Here is a 13751-nt window from a genome sequence, read left to right on the forward strand (position 1 = left end):
GCAAAATGCAGGACAAATTTATGTGCATGAAGAAAAGAAAAAATAAATAAACCTATAGTAGCGGTTTCAAAACCGCTAGTATAAGCTATATATCAATTTCCATAAAATGCCTATAACGCTGGTTTAAAACTGTTGGTATAGGTTCAACCTACTACAATGGTTTTTAGTTTTTAAAAAGCGCTGGCATAGGGTTAAAAAACTACCACCAAAGGCTATATTGGAAAAATATAAAAATGCTTAAAGTAGTGGTTTATTATCGCTGTTATAGGTTTAACCTACTACAGCGGTTTTCAATTTTTAAAAAGCGCCAGTATAGGTTTATAAAACCGCCGATATAAGTTATTCTAGCAGTTTCAAAAAGCGCTAGTATAAGGTTACAAAAACTACTAGGACCTATAATGGCATTTTTAAAACCATCGGTGTAAGTCACCCAGGACTATTGTCAAACTTACTGGGCTGCACTAGGAAGTGCTGGGATAGCCCATTTGGGTCTATACCGGCGGTTTTTAGGCCTATAGCTGCGTTTTAAAAATGCGGCTATAGTCCCAATTTTTTGTAGTGTCAATAATTTTATTAATTTTTTGCTTAAATATAAAATTTTGTTACCACTACAAGAAAATCAAGAAGTTGCGGCGGACCTATTGCGGCGGGTGCCAAAACAGCCGCTATAGGTCGCCCTATTGCGGCGCGAATTGGGCCAGCCGCTGTACAGGAGATCTATTGCGGCGGGCCAATAGCCCGCCGCAATAGTCATAGCTATTACGGCGCGCTACAGTGGCGAGCCATTGGCTCGCCGTAATATATCTGTTTCAGCGACCTAAAGGTTAGATATAGCGGCGGGTCATTGACCCGCCGCAATAGTCCCTTAAATTTCCCCCACCCGAACCTAAATTTTCCCTCTGTTTTTTTTCCCTGTTCATTTTTAGCGCCTTTTCATTGTTAGCTAGTCTCCCACACTCTCTCTCTTTCTCTCAGACACCAAAAATCTCCTCACTGTCTCATCTCTACCACTACCCACAAACCCACAGCCACAGCCACCACCACCACCACCCAAAAATCGAGCCTAGTTAGGTCCAAAAACAAATGGGTCAGGTCTAGCCCGACCCATTTCTCTTATCACTTCGAACCCTAACGGTTCCTGCCCCTAATCTAGAACCTTCCCTCTTTTTGCTATCTCATCCGAACTCTCTTAACAGAAACCCATGGCTTGAGCTACCTGATCTCATCACCCCAAACCGGCACTGCCACCACAGGAGGCGGTTTGCTCCTCATCAAAAACCCTTACCGAAACTCTTTTGCATTCATCGGATCCTATTTCTTTTTTGTGTTTATTGTTATCGAAACCCTAATTTCTTGTTTGGTACACAGCAAGACCGAAAGACTGGTCAAAAGAGCAAAAGAGGAAGTCCTCAAGGTTCATCTTGGCACCGATTGACGCTTCGCGAGAAATTCTTCGCTCTGTCTATCTCTCACTCGATCTGATTCTCTATTTCTCTCTGATTCTTTGCTGTTATTATGATTATTATTATTATTTTGGTTTGATTATTTGTTTGGTTTTTGAATAGCGGCTAGGGATTTAGAGGAAATTCAAGAGCTGTTGAGATTGGTCGATGGCACTGTAAACCCTTCACTTGCTCAGGTAAAGATGTTTTTTTTTTTTTTTTTGGTTAATTAAGTAAAATTTGATGTAATTTTTCCATGACAATCTGAGAACATTTTTACTTTTAGGTTAGACACAAATTTCCCTCTCTAGTTGTATTTATCAAGAAACCAACAGGGGATAAAAATAGTATTATTAGAATGGAAAATTTTTGAAATCTGTATTTTTCTTATCCTATAATATGTAAACCGGTATTTGGAGGGTCACTCTTAACTCGTTTCAGCACATATAATATGACATTCGTCATTGTTATTTGGTTGTTGATGTTGATATTGGACAGCTTTTTAATGAACACTTAGTGGTGGTTGAAGTAGTTTGAAGGAAACATAGTGAGTAGGAGCACAGAGATGATACATATCTGATTGTCTGCGATTGTAAAACTATTGTTAGGGTTTAACGCTGAAGTCTTTTTTTTTTTTTTGAGAAACGTTTAACGCTGAAGTCAAAAGGGTTTTTGCGTTTGTGTTTTGTATGTAGTTGTTGTAGAAACTAGTAGCCAGTACTCAGTATAGTAGGCGTTTAAAGCACGCGTTGAAAGAATAATGTAATTGGATTTTTGAAAATAATAATAATAATAATAATAATAATAATAATGTGAAAGAATAAAGAACACCGAGATAGAGAGATGAGAAAATCCGAAAGGGTAGTCAGTGCGTCCTCGTCATTCTCGTGAGCTCAGTGCATAAAACATTTGTTCTGTTTAAACTTTTTAAATTCAACCGCTTTATCTGCCAAGTTGGTAGCCATTGCAAATGAGACAAAAAAAATACCATCAAGGTGGGTTGTAATGTTAAGTTTTATGTAATAAAATTTAACATTGTACTTATTGAAAATGTTGGGATATTGAAAAATGTAAAAATTGCTCTTCTGTGAAGCAGAGGAACTGAAAGCCTTTTTTTTTTTTTTTTTTTGGGCTATTTTTTATTTCATTATTATGTTTCGCTTGACTTATTGCATAAATTAGCTATTTGGATTTGCTAGGAATTTGTTTGATTAGAGCTACACAGGTTTACATTTTTGTGAAATTTTGTTCTGTTTCGGCCGCAATGTGTATGCTTAGTGAGTTAGTGAACTAATGGTGCCATCAATCCAAGGTCATGAGACCATTCCACTTTTATTAAATCTTATGACTAATTAAATCAATTAAACAGGTCACATTACTAGCATTATATATGTCATGTGACTAAAAGTAGACGTGGATACTCATTTGGAGGAAAGTTCTATCTTTGTTTAAAATTAACAAAATGGTAGCTGAATGTGGGGAGTTAGAAACAATAAGAGGGGTCTTGGTTTCGATTTATTAATTCACGACATGGTTATGAGGTTTTTAACCTAACATGATGAGCTCAATAAAGATTGAACCCCACCGACACAAATATGCTGATTCCGAATTCTATAAGCTTGTACCAGTTCATTTGGAAGTACAATATGGTTGGTGTTCAGTGTGGGGTATGATGAAGCCAAAGTTGCTGGAATAGGAGTTTCCTTACCATGTAGGGCGGGAACTTAGTTGGATATATATATCAGATGTCTTGTTTTCACCCTGTCAATGGACAAGATAGTGATGCATCTTAAGTTTTGGACCTAAACTGATAGAAAGTAGAATATTGATGAAATTCGAATAAAGTTGACTACCACATGTCGTCTGCCCAAAGGAGAGGTCTGTGTATTTGGCTGCACCAGTCGTGACACTGCCATTCTTGTGGTCATCTACTTCCGAAATAGGCCCTACGATGCAGTTACTTAAGTTTTCATTCAAAAACTGTTTGCAGGGAAATATAACTTTAGGTGCTGATAGGTCATTGAATGGACGAACTTCCTAATAATAGCACCTGTTTCATCGCCCCATTTTTATTGACTTATCTGTATTAATTATTTACTACATGATTATTTCCTATGGCCTTATCAGCATGCATCCCTACTATGCAATGAAATCGCAATTTTTGTGCATGTCTGTGTGTAGAACAAAATGATATAAAACTGTTATCTGTTGATTAGTATATGTACCATTCAATGCATGGCTGCAAGCAATTGTATGAGGGGGACTTAACCAAAAGTGAAACTGCAGTTAATGAGCACCAATCACTTCCATTATTAGTTATTCTGGACAACTTGTTATAGTAGTAAAAATGGCAGGATTTATGAAGGGCTAGTTGTGGGTTTGGGTTAGGAGTTGTTTAACAAGGGATTATATTGAAGAGGAAAGGGTTGATAACATAGAGTAGCATTAAAACAGAATAAAGGTAAGGAGACAAAGATGAGGTGCACTGGTCTCACTTGTGGAATCTCACTCACCACAAGGAGTATGGCACCTTGACACAAATAGATCCAGTAATTTCTCAACATTTCATTCCCAAAATCACAAGTTACGATAGTAGATAGGTTGGTAGATAAAGTTTACTTAAAAGCACTTCATGTAAAAGCGAGGTACACCAGATTGCCTCAAGTATGCTTATTATTTGTTTGTTGTTGACGATTTCAGAGATTGCAAAGCCAGTGTCTCTGCAAACAGCAAGTTCTAAATACCCATCAACGATTGCAGTGTCTCTGCTAAAAAGGTAAAGGAAAAACTCTCTCTGTTTGTGATTTATTTATTTTTGTGTGAAAAAATGTTCTATGATGGTGTGACCCTACTGGGTCTATTCAGCTTCTCTGTTGTTGTTCTTAAATGCCTCTGGAATGCTATTGTACTTGTGTGTGTGTGTGTGTGTGTGTTTTTGTCTCCTCTGCTTTGTAAAATTTAGATTGTCATGATCCCAAAACAAAATACATGGTTCCTACAAACTGGGTTATCGTATTTTAAACAGAACACAAGAAATAAATTAAGAAAGTTATCAAGTTGTTGATCTGATAATTTGTATGGTAGCTTTAGTATTTTCCTAATTCTTTTAAAGGAACAGCTAGTTTCCTTTTAATACATTCAAGTACATGTTTCATTTGGGGTATCGTATAGTTTGCTACACCTGGTCCCCGGAGTATTGTATAATTTTCCGTTTCATATGTGATTTTTTTGGTTCCCAAGCTTTCCTTTTCAATATAAATTATGTTCTTTGTGGTTTTGATGTTATGGTAACAAAGGTTAGTGTTTTATTATTATTATTTTTTAATTACAGTCTTTATAGGTGCTAAGAAGCAAAAAAGATGATACATCCCCATCTTGTTAAGTTTGGAACTGCAATTATTTTTTTCAATTGTTTTCATGTGAATGCACATTTTTAGTGAAGTGTATGTGTTTATTTTTGTGCTTGTTTCTAATGCTGCTATCAAATAAAGCCAACTTTCTAATCAGCACTAAAGTTAAATTGATCTGTTTTGGGTTGTTTGTTGTTTATGATTCAGTTGTTACTTTGATTTTTTGTAGCTAGAAAATATCAATTCTTTGTGCTGCTTATTTGTTGGTCCTTTTCTGTTCATTTGTTTTGTTTAGTTATATATAAATTCTAACTGAAAACCCAAAATAAAATTAAGTAGAGAATGAGGAGGGCAAAAATAGTTAAAACTAATCAAGGATCTGCTTAGCCACATATTCTACGCAGAGGAAGACACATTTCTAATTACAGATTTAACATATTACAGAATCAAATAGGTAACGCAGCACAGTTGTTTTGAGTCTTAGGTCAAATGACACATATTTTGATAGCCAGCCAAAAAAGAATTTAGTTTTTTCATTTTAGATATTTCTTCCCTATAAATTTTATTGTCTGACTGGCCTATTTTTATGCTGCCTTTGATATTTCTTCCTGGATTTTTACGGAGTGGCTTCAAACTAGTTCTTTTTGTGTGTTATTGCTTCTTTGCAGGTTTAACGAATTTAGAAAGTTTGAACTTGGATTCCTGTGGGATAGGTGATGAAGGGCTTGCTAATCTGACAGATTTATTATTATGTTTCACTAATTTATTTTATATGACAGTTATGATTGTTATGTGAGATGGTGTGTGATTTAATATGTTCTCTCTTTTGTTTCATATTATCTTCTAGAAAAAGTAGGTTAGTGAGAAATAAAGCAAACATATAAGTGAATATAAAGCTTGTTGACCGTGCTTTGATATCTGGACATTTCTGCATAATCACTTTCTTTGGATATCATTTTTTTGTAATGTTTTACCTAGTAATGTAGATCCTTCTTGAATTTCCTGTGCCTAATTAGTGTCAAATAAAAACTGCATCTTTGAGTTCGAAGTTGGTTTTTCTTATTTCTTTGTCCTAATGTGTATAGGAGAATTGTCTAGCAGTGATGAGAAAAAATATAAAATCCTGAAGCAGGCAACTGAAAGGGAGATTTCTCAAAGTGCTGATGTCATCTGTTGCACATGTGTCGGTGCTGTAGATCCTCAATCGGCAAATTTTAGGTTCTGCCAGGTTGAAATGCATGTAACATGTGGAAGTTTATCCAAGATTCACTTGTTTAAAAGTTTACTCTTTTTAACTTTTTGTTTTTTGTTTTGCTGCTATTGGTATAGTGCATTTGGATCATTAAGTGGTTTTATTTTTTTTTGGATTTTTATATTCACTGATTTTTTTGGAATGTTTTTCTAAAAAGTTAACCTCTTTTTATATGATCTGTCTGCAATGTTGAACTTTTAACTTGCTATTCCACTGAGAAATTTTGACAATCAAATGAAATCAATAAAATTGTATGCATGTTTGGCATTACTTTAGGAAGAGAGTTTTAATTATAGAGTTTTAGTAGTTTGTAATATAGAGTTTTAACTGAGAAGCTGTTTAGCTTTTTTGGCTTTTGAGTGTTTGAGAAATTGCGTTAAACAATGCTTTAAAGTGGTAGATTTATAAAGCATGATTAGTGAATTGTAGAGTTTTTTTCCCTAAAAGCTTCAAATTTTAGCTCCCTAATCATGAAGGTTGATGTAGTTGAGCTTTAAACTAGTTTTCTATTGGGGAGGGTTTGGGAATTGGGATAAGTGTAGGTCTTAGTTGTTTTCTAAAATACATTGAAAATGTTGTTACTATTAGTTGTATGCATAATTTATAGGTTTTTAATATATTTCATTCTTCTTTATTTAGGTTTTTTTTTTTTTTTTAAATGCTGAATAAGCTTGAATTCTTATATATTTTATTCTTTACTAATAATTTGAGTCTAAAATATATGGAGTGGAGTATATATGAAGCTAACCAAACCATGATATGACTTACAGTGACTTACAGTGAAAGAGCTTAAAAATCCCTTAGTGAATTCCTTCCTTCCTTCAAACCCAATATTCTTTTTTCCTTTTTTATAGTATGTTGGAACTCTGAGTGTATAAAGGGGATGCCAATTTTTTTTTTTTTTTTTTGAGAACAGGTCAGAAACTTAATTAAACTAAAAAAAAGTACACATATAAAGAAAACTTGTATTACTCCAAGGCCAACTACATGCAGCTGGCCATAGATTGAGGCTACACTACCTTAGCTAAGAAAGGACCCATACTAAACAATTATCTCTGTAAAGAAAACTTGTATAAGTCCAAGGCCAACTACATGCAGCTGGCGATAGATTGAGGCTACACTAACGTAGCTAAGAAAAGACCCATAGTACACTTTTTTTTTTTTTAAATGTTGATGTGGTACACCACTCCAATAACTACACATTAACTAAATATTATAATTGATTTCTTTTTTTCACATTAATTTATAATTTTATGCCATATTTACATATTAAATGAGTAGTATTCATCTCACATAGATGATAGGATTTAGTATATGCTTAATTAATGAAACACACTATTTTGTGACACTCTAAAACATTATTCATACATGCATTGGAAAATTACTGAAACATTAGGACAATCTCACCTATTTTGCAAAAGGTCCCACTCTCACTGGTCACCCACCAATAATTGATTACTTCTGTAATCTTCTCTGGACTCAAGCTGGCCTGGCAGCCACCACTCACTATCTCCTCTCTGACTCTCTCTACGCTTTTTAATAGAAAATTACTTTTTAGTTAATTTTTTTCTTTCTTAAGTGAAAGATAAAAACCCAAAGCTTGGCTTTTTTTTTTTTTTTTTTGGGCAAGAGTTTATATTAGTGCATTCCACATTGGGCTCTTCCAACGGGCTTTTTTGCTGAATCCACCAACCTTAATAAAATAGAAAGTGGCATGAATTGTTTAATAGGTTGGATGCATGCCTCATCCTCTTCACTAGTGGCGGGTACAACTTGGTTTTCTATGGTTCCAGACATGTTTGCTTCCTTTTCCTTTTCTTTTTTTCCCTCTTCTTAAATAGGTCTTGCTGACATTTGTTTTGTGGTGTAGATTTAAAGAGTTCTTTCCCATAAATAAATAAATAAAAAAAAAACAGAGTTCTTCTAGGCTGATTGCCTAGTGTTTTTTTTTTTTTTTTTAATTTATTTATAAAATTTGGCTGAGTGATTATTTATCACTTTCTGAGAAGCCCAAGTATAAGTTAGGTATGATTACGATACAATATGGTATATAATACAGTAGAGATGCAATCAGAGATGGAACTAGTGAGGGGCAGAGGGGGACCATTGCCCCCCCCCCCCCCAATTTTTTTTTTTTTAATAAATAGTAATAGTATACACATTGAGTGCATGACAATATAATTTTTTTTTTTTTTTTTGTAAAGAATAGTATACACATTGATTATTTATCATTAACTCTTCTCTCTCTCCCTGCTCTTATTATCAGTTTTTTAGTTAACTAATTTTTTTTTAACATATTCTAGTCTTTGTCTATATTAGGTATTGTTGATCTGCATTATGAGTTTTGTTTTGTTTTGGATTCTAGTCTCTAATCATCTTGAAACTTTTGATGACTGTAATTGATTTGGATTCTATTTGTTTGTCTTTCCAGTAATTCAAACTATTTACCAACTTTCGTTTTAATATTTTTGTTTTGGTATAACGTAGATTTTGTAATATGTGGTTATTTAAAATCTATGTGCATGGTTGTGTTTTTTTTTTTTTTTCCCTTAAAAAAAAAAAAAGAGAAATCCTTAATGATCCAGGAAAAATGTGCTAATTTTGACTTCATGAATAAATAAATAAGGTGAGAGGAAAAAAAAAAACCCTTAAATATCTAATTTTAACTATTAGATATTGAATCCATTTTTTATTTTATAGCGTCCTGTTAACGGGTGCCTTTAGGATAATTATTAATAAACTATTTTAGGAACGTCTTGATACTAATTTCATGAGAAATATAAAAGCCGTTAAAAATATTAATTGTTTTATCATTTTCTCATAAAAGGTTTTTGCATCATCCTGATGTCAAGATTTTATTCTTATTGTCCTACTAATAAAAGAGTACCTAAAGAAAAAAAAAATCACTATCCTAATCTTTAAAGAATTTTGTTAGGTCTGCATTGCAAGGGTTATATGCTAGCATATATATTGTTGCATAGAAATTGCTTCAATAACCCCTTGTTCCGCCCCCCCCCCCCTTCTTTAAAGATCATATTAGGTCCACTTCGGTCCAATTGGCCTATCTTTGGTCCAATTTGGTCTATTTGGTTCATTTTGGTCCACTCCAGTCTATTCGGTTCAATTTCATCCATTTCGGTCTATTTTGGACCACTTTGATCCATTTTGGTACACTTACTTATAAACGAGAAAATAAAGGTTTGGGCTAAGAAAACTAATTCTAAATTTGAATTTATTAAAAATATAAATCTCAAACTCGTTTATATCATTGTTGTCACACCTCAGACTATTGCTAGTGTGGCATAACATAAGACTGTCTCTAAAATACAGCAAGGTTCAGTGTCAAGTGGTTAGCTGATTTGTTAATGGGTGAAAAAGAAAAAAAAAAGAAAAAAAAAAAGAAAGAAGAAAGGAGGCGAGCTTGGGCACTGTACGCATCTGAAATGTGTGTCAAAAAAAGATTTCTTCCAATTAGAAATTGTAATTAGAACAAATTATGACCTATGACGATTTTATTTTATTTCTTTTGAAATTTATGTTGGACCCTCATTGTGGAAATAAGTTAAGCTTTGTGATGACTTGACAACTCTGACTTGTATCTCTCTAATCCTTGTCGATCTTCAAATAGGTTATGAGAATCTCCTATCTAGATTTTTCTTGCATAGATATATGGCTATTTTAGTGTGGAGTAGGTAATATGTGTGACCAATAACTGTGCCTAATGGATACTTTTGTTCACATTAAATATTTGGAAAAATTGACAACGTTAATCTATTAAACACCCTAGCCCCATCAAAATCTACTCTATTTTCTCCTCACAACCAACAAACAAACAAAAAAAATTATAATCAATGTGTATACTATTACTATTTATAAATTATAATCAATGTTCTTTTTTTCTTGTTTATGAGTCTAATGACGATGAGCTCAATGATGATGAATCCAATGATGATGAGTCTAGTGATGATGACTAGGTTGTGCCCCTTCTTGCACATTCTTTAACGAAATTCATTATTGCTTAATAGGGAAAAAAAAAGAAAAAAAAAAGGTCTTTTTAACACTTAACTGAGTTGTTTTGTAACAATTTACATTGATCTTCATAGAGTGGATGAATGTTAAAGTGACAAATACTAACTTTTTATTAAGTATATATTATTTTTGCTATTATGATGAACTTGATAGTAATTTTATTACATGTTTCTTAATTGGGGCTTGAAATTATTATTATTATTTTTTAAATTCCAAAACCTGTTATCTTGACTTAAGCCTACAACATTGTACTTGTTAAATTCTAATGTTGAATTATATGACTATATAATAATTTGTGTTGTTTTAGTGTTGAAAGTAGTTTTCATTGTTGTATTTGCAATTACTTGTACCATTACTTGTCATTGTGCTTATATACTTGTTTATTTTAGACTTTGACAGTTAAAATGGCAAGGCGAAAGGCAAATCTGCGCACACGTCCCAAGAGTGTTACATTACAAAGAGCTTCTTCACAAGATGTGGATGAAGTGGGGGACCAAGCAATGCATGAAGCTTCTACACAAGTTTCTACACAAGGTATGGGCTTTTTAGTCAAAAGTTTACCATTCATATAGAAGGTATGGGTAAAAGCAACTGAATATGAATATATATATGATTTGATTTGGGGAAGATCATTTGTAAAGATACCTTAACCATTAAAGGAGAAGATTCTATTGAGTTTTGAAGAAAGGAAGCAATGAAAACTACAATGAGTGAACAAGATATGTCCCATTATTAATTGGTCAAAATCTAAATTGATGACAACTATAGCTAACTCCCACATATGTAAATTATCAATATTTTCACAAGGCATAAAGATGAGTCAATTTGATTCATAAATGTTTAAGTCTAGATCATGAGAGAGAATAAGTTTTGAAATCTCACATTGGCTAGAAAAAAAAATATAAGAATGTGCATTATTTTAAATAATTAGGAGTAGGAAGTTATTATGTTATAATTGTGATGGTAGTGTAGCTATTGTTTATGGTGTAAGTTTAATCTTGTAAGTTATCTAGTGAGAAAGTTTAGGAGACAAACTTTATTTGATGTGTTATCAGTGTAAGAACACTTTAAGTATATTGGGGATTATAACAAATTTAAATTGTGTGTGCATGTTGTGTTGCTTGCATTTATTGTTTTGCTTATTTTTCAACAATGCATTAAATTTGACTGTATCTTTCCTTTCTAGTATTTATACATCTTTTAAGCCTTATTAATGCATCATTTCCTTCAAGCTAGATCCTATTTACAGTTGCAATATTTCATGACCAAACCTGTGTGGGTCTATGTTAGGTTTACCTTTTCAAAGTAATTGCCAAATAACACCATAATATCTTGTTAATTCAATCAGCATTGTAAACCAACAGGATTGTATATGCAAACATAAAAAAATGGTTTTGTCAAGAGGTTATTTCAAGATCAACAAAGGTATTTTTGTTTGTAGTCTGAGTCTTTTTAGATGAAATTTTCAAGGAAAACCAACTTATCATACATAGGGCATATGAGATCATGGGTCATATTCATGATACAAAATATGGTTTGCACATGCATATTTATTTACTATTTTTTCCACATGGAGTAGAAAAAGAGAAAGTTAGGCTTACAAAGAGAGAGAAAAAATTGACTGATACCATAAATTTGATAACATTTTTTTTTAATATTTCCACTGCCTCATCAAGCTTTATGCAATTACTCACATGTTGCAAAAAGAATAATAACCACCCATGTTTTAAAAGGCTAGTTTTGCATGTTTTGTTGTTTGACATTGGATATTTTCTCCTTTTAGGATCAGATGTGCAACCAGCTAAACGTGTCACTCGCGGGCCAAACAAGTACTTGGAAATTTGGGATCTTCCCGATGATCAAGAAATTGAGTTGCCACTAAATAGCATGCATCAGCCGGTTGATGAGGGGGCGAGGACTTTCACTGGTTTCTTGGGTATAGTTGCATGGAAACCTCACATGTGCCCGATTAAATACCTTGACTGGAATGCTATGCCAGAAGAACTCAAAGAAGAGTGTTGGCATCTTGTAAAGGTATTAAAGAAGTTATGATACTTGTAATTATGACATTTTGTACTAGGTTTGACATAAGTATTTTAGCATGAAAACATTTGTAATTTGATAACTCAACTATTTGATTCTAGCGAAAATACCAAGTTCCTGATAATTCAGAGGCATATGAGGGTCTAAAGAAATTTACTTTACAAAAAATTGGGAAGGCTTGGAGAGATAATAAGTGTAGGCTGAAGGCTAAGTATTATATACCGGATTCAAGAAACAAAGCATGGGGGAAGAGCAACGGACCCAGGAAACGCATACCAGAAGATTGGAATATACTTGTTGATCATTGGTATTCTAATGATGCAGTGGTATGTTTGTTTTTTTTTTCTCTTTTCCATCATGGATCATACTAAAAGTAAAATAATTATTGAGAAATTGAGAGAATACATATTGGATTGCTTTCAGATAGGATTAGCTAGAACCTTTATGTGGGCTTTTTGTGAAACTAGTATATATAAGATCGAAGTTGTGTTTCATATTTCATATTTGTTTGATTTGGTAGAAGTCTAGGAGTAAATGTTGGTTTGTCAAGGTTCAAAAACAAAGACAAGTGTGTGGTGTGGAGATTTTTTTAATTGGTTCTAGCTTTCTTTTAAGATTTTTTGCTTTGGCCTATAATGATTTTTCTTAAAATGAGTTAGCTTTCTTAAAAGCGCCTAGTTTTCATTTATCAAAAGTATTCATCATTAAATCAGTACTGTTATATCAATCATTAAGCTTCTAGTCTAAATGGAAGATATAGGCATGCTATGCTCTTGTAAATGAAATAGCATGGGAAACTTGGGTCTCTTCACTCCATGATAAAAGATGCTCAGCCAAAACTTATTACCTTTAGCATGCAGTTTCTCTCATTCTTTTATACCAAATGATATTTTTGAGCACTCTGGCTTTATTTAGCTAAAAGCAGCTTTAGATACTTAAAACATACTGTATATAAACATGTAATTTTGTTAAATGTAGATAGAGTCAAATAAGAATAAGGACCGTCGCTCTAAACAGGATGATATACATACTGGTGGTTTGTGTGGCTATGCTATGCACGCTGCAAAAAAGGTAATAAGTATTATGACTATTTTTTAAATGATTTTGACTTCTCCTTAGTTTATGTGGAACCAATATTCATTACTACATAAATATGTTGTTCATAATGTAGGCAAAAACGGATGGACATCCTGTAGAGCGTGCAGTATTATTTCAAATTCTACATACTCGTAAAGATGGATCTGCAGTTAATCCTGTAATGAAAGAAAAAATGGTAAGTAATTTTTGCATTGTAGTTGGGGGTAAACAAAATAGGAATTCAAGAAACAATATTATAGTTTTTCCCTACAAAGTTGTCTCAAAGATGAGCTTTGTTCAAATAATTCAAGTCTTAGGTCTTGCAAAATATTGTATAACTATCATGTCTTTTTTGACAAAAACCAAGCATAAGAAGAAATCCCATGTGGTTGTTTGAACACTTGTGTAACTATTTTGAATCAATGATAATAGTTATGAATGATTCTTTAAAATGATATCGTACTATATTAAACAATAATCATAATGTAACAATAATCATAATGTTATGAATGATTCTACCATCAAAAAATTGAAAGCTGACATGGTTTTTATAGTGAT

General features: G+C 33.0%; 1 long non-coding RNA gene across 1 annotated transcript; it reads left to right on the top strand.

Annotated features, from left to right (window-relative positions):
* Positions 1–2598: 2598 nt before the first annotated feature.
* On the top strand, positions 2599–6167 carry LOC126726763 (uncharacterized). The gene is made up of 2 exons (XR_007656062.1): positions 2599–4218; positions 5878–6167. It is a non-coding gene; the product is annotated as an uncharacterized LOC126726763 (long non-coding RNA).
* Positions 6168–13751: the final 7584 nt, after the last annotated feature.

Source organism: Quercus robur, chromosome 5, assembly GCF_932294415.1.
Source record: "Quercus robur chromosome 5, dhQueRobu3.1, whole genome shotgun sequence".
NCBI classification, from domain to species: domain Eukaryota; kingdom Viridiplantae; phylum Streptophyta; class Magnoliopsida; order Fagales; family Fagaceae; genus Quercus; species Quercus robur.